This window comes from Cricetulus griseus, chromosome 4 (assembly GCF_003668045.3).
Source record: "Cricetulus griseus strain 17A/GY chromosome 4, alternate assembly CriGri-PICRH-1.0, whole genome shotgun sequence".
NCBI lineage: Eukaryota > Metazoa > Chordata > Mammalia > Rodentia > Cricetidae > Cricetulus > Cricetulus griseus.
The window spans coordinates 172,223,340-172,232,582 of NC_048597.1; the positions used below are offsets into that span (position 1 = coordinate 172,223,340).

The following is a 9,243-nucleotide window of genomic DNA, read 5'->3' on the forward strand; positions in this document are numbered from 1 at the left end:
GCACTTGTCACCAAACTCAGATGTCATTGCGGTGCTGGGGATGAAGCTCAGGTCCTTATTCTTTGCTAACTGAGCCATTTTTCCAGGCACAGGATCTGAGTTTTAAGAAGCCTTCTAGATCACTTTCAAGTTCAAGAAGAACAGGTTGAAAGCACTGAAGAGTCCTTGCCAAGCCCTCAGAAGTGTTTGCCACTTGCCTTTAAATACCTAAATTCCATTTTCTGGGCCCTGTCCATTTATAAGAGGTGGTATGATGTGACATGAGTTGTCATTGAGAAGTACCACATTGCTGTCCTGGGAGATTCCCTAGTGGGTGTGACCAAACACATGTGATAATGACTCCAAGGCTGTGGTCTCTTATGGTCAGGGGGGAAATGTCTCTCTATCATTTAGCCCAGATGTGACACTGGAAGGAAATTTTAAGCTAAGTTACACCAGATGGTTCATGGTTATGCAAGAATGCAGAACATAACATGTTTTCCTCGGTGGATAAAAACACGCTGTAAGTTTTCTTTAGCACTGTGGCTAGAGCTTACAAAATGGGGTAGTCTGACCACCCTTCAGGCAGTTATCACCCCTCCCTTCTCCCCAGGGCAAAGGACAATCAAGCCAAAGAGAACGAAGAACACAATGCTCTCAAGCCCAGGGCTGCAACATCTGGGGTGTATAAAACAGAGATGACATTGTAGAATATGAGAGCACATGCTGCCACTTCTACTTCAGACTGTTTCATTCAGAATGGCTCCAGGAGGCATGACCCCAGCGCGCGTCTCAAAATAATGCAGATGGTAGCTGCAGTAGAGAAATTAGAGAGGAAAAAAGGGAGAAAATTATTTCCAGTTCTTTTCAAAGAGCACATCAGACATGATCGTCTCCTTCTGTAAGGGGCCGTTTCCTGCATTATAATGGTGCCTGAAGACACCAAGATGTAAATTACTTCACAGGCGCTGGGTAATCTCCATTCCTTTGATCTCTGCCTATCCCGTGGCTCATTTGGCCTGAGGGGCTGAAGCCATTCATAGGGTAACACGTCCCAGGCGGCTGGTCAGCCTTTATAAGGGATGGTTTTCTTGGTTCAGTGTCTCCGCTCTGGAAAAGCTTATGCTCTCCCCTCACAAGATGCATTAAAAGCTTGTCTGCAGAAGGATCCGAGTGTCCTGCGTGTATTTCTTGGCGGCCGAGAAAATACAGAGCGCGCGGGACATCCTTCATCTCAATTTAATGATGCCCCACTTCTGAGATCTTCCACACCTTTGTCTCATGGCTTCTTCAGAGGACTGCTCAATGGTGCCATTGGAAAGGTGATAATTGGATGTTGGCTAACATGACTGTAAATCTATGCTGTGCCAATTCCAACCACACAATCGTTAGCAAGCGGAGTGGGGTCATCTGAATGGACTGAGAAGTGCCTAGATAGTGGTTCTCAACCTATGGGTCTCGACCTCTTTGTTGGTCTAATAACCTATTCACAGGGGAATATCAGATATTTTACATTAGGATTTGTAATGGTAGCAAAATTCCAGTTATGAAATAGTGATGAAAATAATGTTATGGTTGGGAGGGCTACCACAACATGAGGAACTGTATTAAAGGGACACAGCATTAGGAAAGTTGAGAACCACTGGCCTAGATTAATAAAGTAGACATCAGAGTGTATCTGTGAGGACATTTCCAGAAAGAATTAAACAAGGGAAAATGTGTCCTGAATGAGGGTGGCACCATCCAGTAGTCTAGAGTCCCAAAGAGAATGGAGGAGAGGGGGTAGAAAGAGTGACAGAAAGAGGAGTGGGAGGAGGAGAGGGAGGAGACCCACTAGTGTGTGCATTCTCATTCTCTCACTCTCGGAGCGCTCACTTTCACTCAGATCCCTAGCTGCTGAGGTTGGCAGTTCATCTCTGCCTCACCCTCCTGCCATGATGAACTGGAGCCTTGAAAACTACAGCTCAAGTTAACCTTTCCTTTCTTATATTGTGCTGTTTAGCTGCTTTGTCATAGACAAAAACTAACACTACGTGGCACTCAGATTTGTTGAGCGTCAGTTTCCTAACATCTCACTGGGATGGCTGCAGGGACTAGAGGAGGCCACATTTAATGTCATTCCTGTCTCCTTCCTTTCAGTACTGCAGTGAATCTCAGTCCCCTACCTAATTGTGGGGAGGGGGTCAGGGGGCACAGAAAGATCCAATAAATCCCATCATGCTTTGGGAAATTCCTCCACAGTGAGGAATTTAGCACTAGTCTAAACGTTCTTGTCTTTGATACCTCATACTCCGCACAGCCTTGCTAATGGAAAGCTGAAAAACGGATTCCCTTCACAAAGTCTTGCCTGTGTGACTCAGTCCATATCCTAGCTAAACCTTCCTCTGGAGGCAGGAGAAAGAAGGTAGAGAGCAAACTCTGAGAAGGAATAAAAACTTCACTTGGCCCTTCAAAGTTCCTGCCTAGATCGGTCACCAGCAGACTTCTTCAGAACAAAGCACCCACTACTTAAACCTATCACCAGATCCCCAGCCCAGGTTTCCTTCAGGTTGGATCTGACACTAAGTTGACCTGGAGTTCAGAACAACTCCAGTGCCCTTCTCAACTTAAACATCTCATCTTTTCAGAGACCGATCATCCCACGAGCCTGAGGCTAATGAGGAAGCACTTACTCTTTTGAGTCTGTCGGGGTTTTTCAGGACTTTCCACCCACTCTTCTCACCTGGTAATGTCATAAATAATCTGTTCTGCTAGTCTTTAACCATCAACCTAACACAACCTAGAAATAATTTCAGTTGAGGAATTTCCTAGAGCAAATTGGCCAGTGGACAAGTCTGTGGGGGAGTGTCTCAATTATCAATATATGTGGGACAATCAGGCCACAGTGGGAGGCACCATTCCTTAGGCAGTTAGTCCTGGACTATTTAAGAAAGTTATTTGAACATAAGCCTGCCTGTCAGTGGGAAAGAAATATCTCCCATGAGTCCTTCTGTACTTCTTTGGCTGTGAAGTTAGTTTCTTGGTTAGAGGCAATGCTGTGTGGAATAGCAAGCATGCCTGCCTTCAGTTTCTTTCCTTGAGTTTCTGCCTTGCCTCAATGTAACCTGGATGGAATGTAACCTGGTAGTATGAACTTCAATGAACTGAATTGCTTTTGGTCAGGGTGTTTGTTACAGTATCCGAAATGAAACTAGAATAGCATCCAAGCTCCAAAGCACTGCCCAAGGATCTGTGGCCATTCCCTTTTCTAGTGCTCAAGTTTAACTAATCATCACTTGGTGGTTTCCTTTATTGGCCCCACCCTCTATGCTGGACAACAGCCTCTTCACTGAGCATCTCTGACACTTTGTTGGGCACAGTTGTGTCCACAGGCACCACAGCTAATAAGGAGCCCAGAAGGTGCCAAAGCTGTGTGACAATGGTCTGTGTATTAGCTGAGAATGCTCCTACATGTGTAAGCTCAACTGCTAGAATTCCAAAGTCGTATTCTTTCTGTTCAGTAAATTTTAAGAGTTTTAGAGGAACAGCACTTTCCAATTTGATGTAGTCTCCTTGATTTCTAATGGGAATCAGAACTATAACCACTGGTTGTAAACAAGGGCTAGGTTTGGGCCCTCCGGCATTCAAGCACGAGTCAGACACTGATCTGAGCCCCAAATCATTCATCCTTTCTGACAATGGAGACTTTGTTAGTGAGTCAGGCTTGTGGTGCCTGGCTGCCCCAGCCCTGGGACGAGTATTCAGTGTCTCCTGTGGTGTCTTCAGAATCTGCTTAGCAGTTTCCAGAAGGTGCCAGATCCATGCAGACCTTACAGAGGCCACAATTTGAACTCCTCCTGGGACTTTCATTTTTGGGTTGTTTCTTCCACACCAGAATACTTAAAGAAGGGATGGGGATGGGATTCTTCTTTTAATTTAATTATATTTACATAATAAGGTGTGTGTGTGTGTGTGTGTGTGTGTGTGTGTGTGTGTGTGTGTGTACAAACATGCTACAGCAGGTGTGTAGAAGTTTGAAGGATCATGGGAATCAGTTCTTTCTGTCTACAGTATAAGTCCCAGGGATCTAGCTCACGTCTTCAGGCTTAGAGGCAAATCCCTTTATCTACTGAGACATCTCACCAGCCCAGAGATAGGATTCTATTTGCTTTTGTAATTTCCAAAGGTGACATAATACACCTGAGAAATCCATTCTTGAATTTCCCAGTGTCAATAAACTCTAGAGAGACCCTGGGCTTGAATTCATTAGGTTACTTGCATGTTGAAGTCTGGAGAGCCAATAGCCAAACCCAGATCTGTAGAACAATTTGGCAAGAAAGGTCTAGCACGGAGGCTCTTAACATGTCTGTATGTAGAATCACTTGGGGAACTTTGATAGCCAGGCAAGATGCCTGAAGGAATTTAATTGAACAGAGTATGCAAAACATTGTTAAGCTTCCCTGGTGATTCTAATGTCCAGTTAAAGCCAAAAATCCTTGACCTAGCGGAGTCCACATCCTGTTCAAGGCAGCACATTGGCTGCTATGTGTTTTCCTGGGGGTTGGAGGGTCAGAGATGGAATCTCCTTTCTGACCATAATGGGCAATTGTTCACCCTGCACCCTGTAGTATTCATTTACTTCTAACACATCACACCCTCCACTGGCTTGGTCAACCAGTCATTAGCAAGGCAACAACTTCAGGCAAAATTTGAATGCCTGCTCTGACATATGTGCTAAAACAGTATAGCTATGTGCTGTACCAGTTGCTTTTCTCCGTGCTGGGACAAAATACCCAACATCGTGACTTGATGGGAAGGAACGTATTTTGGCTCATGGTTGGAAGGGATGTAGTCTTTCATGGTGACAAGGCAAGGTGGCATGCATGGGTCAAAGCCAGGACAGCCATCAACAAGGAGGTAAAGACCCATAGGGGCTTCGTATGACCCTTGATGCCCCTCACCTCCAGAAACTCACTTCCTGCAGCTGGGATCCACCTCTAAAAGATCCTTCAACCTCCCTAAACAGTGTCACCATGTGGGTATAAAGTGTTCAAACACCTGATCCTGTGGAGGACATTCTATATGCAAACCAGAACATATATACACCAAGGAAACTCCTGCTCTAGTAGCAATGTGGTATTTTTGTTCTCGCATTTATTTAATGGAGGAGGTTACACATAGTGACGGGGAGGTCAGTGGTCAAGTCTCTCCTTTCCACCTTGTGGGTTCTGGGGATCAAATCTGGTCTCATCAGCCTTGGCAGCAAGCATCCTTACCCACCAAGCCATCTCAATGGCCCCAATGTGCTATTTTTTTAAACGGTGGGACCCAAACTTGGGATAATGTCACTCTTTTTGAAGGATACTACGCACTTAAGAGAGTAGGTGACAGTCACCAAGGGCCTTCCAGAAGCCACAGCCGTCTCTGCCATTTGCAACAGAGACTGGGATCCTATTTACTACATTGACAGTGCACTTCTTATGAAGGAGTTAGATGGGGAATTAAAGAATCTGCTCCCCCACCATAACATAACTGCCTGCCCTAGCAAGAGAACCATATTATTCCTTTTGTAATACTGCATCATTCTTATCATATAATTTTCATACTTTGGGCATGTGATAAATAGTTAGATTGTTAAATTTCTTAAATTCAGATTCTAGAAATTGGAGGACTGATATCCAATTTATTGAGCAACTATTATATTTTGGGGTCCAAACCAGGTACTTCCCTGCTATATCACTCAAAGTTAGAGCTAATATTATGTCTTAGTATTAGAATTAATACTAAATGATGATTAAGATATAATCTAATAGGGCTGGAGAGATGGCTCAGCGGTTAAGAGCACTGTCTGCTCTTCCAGAGGTCCTGAGTTCAATTCCCAGCATCCACATGATGGCTCACAACCATCTGTAATGAGATCTATGCCCTCTTCTGGCCTGCAATGATACATGCAGGCAGAACCTGTATTCACAAAAAAAAAAAAAAAAAAAAAAAAAAATTCAAGGCTAGGGCTAGAGAGATGGCTCAGTGGTTAAGAGCACTGACTGTTCTTCCAGAGGTCCTGAGTTCAATTCCCAGCAACCACGTGGTGGCTCACAACCACCTTGTTGTGCCCTCTGCTGGCATGCAGGCAGAAGACTGTATACATAATAAATAATAAAATTCTTTTAAAAAGATACAATCTAATATAAGAACATTACCTCAAAATACAGTGGATTAAGTAGGACATGAATTTCATCTATTCTTTCCCACATCGTAGTTCAAATTATGATACACAAACAAGTCCAGAACTTCCTTTTAGCTCAAGAGGTTTCCATCTCTGAGCCTGACATGGCTGCTGTAGCCAATTCTAGCCAATGGAAATGGTTAGGAAAGCATATCTGAATTTCCTAGTTCTTATTGAAGTTGGGAATAAACTACAGGAAGGTGGTAAGTATTAGCTCACAGAAATTCTTCATTTTGCCAGTGGAGTTTGGGTTAAGTTGGCTCTGAAAGGATGAACTTGTGGAAATTAAGGATTCTCCAGACACAGTATGAATGATTAGTGGAGTTTTATTGGTGGCAGCTACTGTTCCGAATTCTTGCTCTTAGCACACATCCCTGCCTCCTCAATGTTCTCTGCGACTTCAGGCTCCGCCTACCCAGCCCCAATCCTTTCCCTTTAACCGGTCACGTCCACTCCTGTAACCACACTCAAAAAGCGTGGCCACTGTTACAGGTGCCCAGTCGAATATATCATTGCAAAAGGCTACCTCAACTATAAGAGTTTGGTGTCTAAGCTAAAGACAGAGCAAAAGCAGAACCATAACTTCTTAATTTACTATGGAGGGAGATGCAGATGAAACAGTAAGAATGTCTGTCCCATTTGGGGTAAGATTTTCCAGATAAAGCTATATCCAGAAAGCCACACCCACTACCACATACTCAGAGTCTTCATGGTCTGGGGTATGAACTAGAAATTTTCCACAAATGGGCTAACTTTAATCTGTGTGCCCAACTGCGATCATTCAGGCCATTTTACAGGCAAGAAAACTAATTATCAAAGAGATGAAGGAGCTAAGAATCAATGGCTAGGGTCTGAGTCCAAACCTGCGTGATACTCCAGTGGACGCTTTTCCTTAATACACTGCTGCTCATAAGTGAGCTTTCAAAGCAAGCTTCAGGGGCCCAGCAGGTGGCTCTGTTGATAAAGTGCTTGTTGCACAGGCATTAGGACCTGTATTCAGTCCTCCAGTATGCTGCAAGCCCAACCTCAGAGTCCTGTGCTTGTAATCCCAATATTGTAGAGGGAGAGATACATGGGATCCCTGGGGCTTCTAGCCAGCCAACCTAGTTCTATTGGCAAGCCCTAGGCCAAAAAGAGATCCTTCCTCAAAACAAACTAACAAACAACAAACAAATATTAAACAAGATGGACAGCTCCTGAGGAACAACACCCAAGGTGACCTAGAGTGCCTACACACACGTGTACCTATGAGCATGCATACATGCACACAAATGATAACAACACCACATTTCAAGGCATTCTTGAAAATGCCTTTTCTGGCCATCTGTTATGGTACTAACCGGAGTTGCTGCATCCTTATTATTACAGTCTGCCTTTCCAGACTGTCTCCATCTCCTGGCATTCATTCGTCATACCTCAGTCATTTTGCAAAACAGAGTGTGGTCCATGGTCTGTTACCTGACTCATGACTAAACAAATGATAAATCAAGTCCATAAAAACACCCCCAGACCTCTGAGTGAGTTCTCTTTAACACCTAGCCATCCCAGTTTTGCGACATTCATGTCTTATTCCTTGGTCCTTGGTTTGCAACTCTCCTGCCAGACACCAGGAAAATATTTCTAACTGACTGAACTTCCATGGACTTGGAAGGTCTTTGCAGGGCTGAGTTTTGGCTCAACCTAACCTCCATCTATCATGGTGCCTCACTTGCCTATTCTGTGTCATCCTCATGAGCTAATGAAAAAGCTGTTTCCCAGCTCCAGGCCTGATGGGAGTTCTCTTCCCTTACTCCAGGGCTTCTATTAAAAAAGATCTAACATAAGGGTAATGGTGTCAAGGGCATGCGGGGATGTGCACAGGCCTTTAGTCTCTGCTCTTGAGAGTCAGGGGCAGGCAAATCTCTGAGTTCAGTCTGAGGCTAGCCTGGATTACTTAGCAAGTTCCAAGCCAACCAGGCCTACACAGTGAGGCCCCTTCTCAATAAGATAAGATAAAACAAAATAGATCTGACAATGAAACTCAAATTTAGTTAAACCTCAAAAGAGAGGCCATAGATTGAGAGGGTTTAGCTCAAAGAGCAATTGTGCAGGAGACTCTGTTTTCCATTCCTAGCCTTGATGAGGGAAGCCACTTCCTTTCAGGGTCATAAGGTGTCTCCTGGCCTCAGCCAGGAAACCAGGGCACTATGCTTAGAGTCCTTCTACCCAGACACTACCTTCCCAAAGACCAAGCTTCCTGGGTGTCTCCTGCCTTGAGGTCCTACAGCAAAACAAACAAACATGTGAGACAACAGGTCTGTTCTTTGGTGCCCTGATGTGGCTAATGTGACCAACTATGTCAAAGGCCTTAGACGGAGAGCTTCGTGGAGACAAACTCAAATCTTACCATGTCCCTTGTTTCTGGACATTAAGGCTGCTGTGTCAGACTCACCTTAAGGCTGTTACAAAGTGTGGCGGGACTTTAGAGCACACCAGCATTTAAATAGTCCTTTTATTCACCCAATAAGTATCTGAGTGCTGTCTCAACACTATCTCAACACAACAGTGGATTTGAAACTTAGGATGCTTTAGCATCTTTGAGGGCTCCTTAAAACGCAGACCCTGATTCAGGCTGTTTGCTCTGGGGCCTGAGAATTTGCTGTTAGATCAGCTGCCAGGTGTGTCTGGTGCTGTTAAGGGGACAGGACACACAGGAGCCAAGCTCCTAGGACACACCCTAGCATTAAGGTGGCTATGCCAGAGAAACTAACGGTAGTGATAGTGTTTTCTCTCACCTCGGCGGGTCTCTCAGAGAGACAAGCAGACAAGCCTGGGAGCTGTTGACTTGTGCCTGTCTCCACTAGTCCAGCCCAAAGCCAGAAACCAGCTGAGTGGTGTCTGTGAGGGAGGCAGGGAGGAGGGAGCTGTGGTGCTGAAGCGCCATCAGACAGGGACGGGGAGGGACTCGGTCTGGGATTTACCCTGGGACAGGCCTGTGGAGCTCGGGGAGTCATCCCTGCGCGGGCGCTCAGGGCGGTGCCCGCGGTGCGGCTTGGGGCGGATCGCGACCCCGGTCCCTC

General features: G+C 45.1%; 1 long non-coding RNA gene across 1 annotated transcript; it reads right to left on the minus strand.

Annotated features, from left to right (window-relative positions):
* Positions 1-474: 474 nt before the first annotated feature.
* On the minus strand, positions 475-9,224 carry LOC118238690. The gene is made up of 2 exons (XR_004769626.1): positions 8,959-9,224; positions 475-792 (listed from the first exon to the last, which is right to left on the minus strand). It is a non-coding gene; the product is annotated as an uncharacterized LOC118238690 (long non-coding RNA).
* Positions 9,225-9,243: the final 19 nt, after the last annotated feature.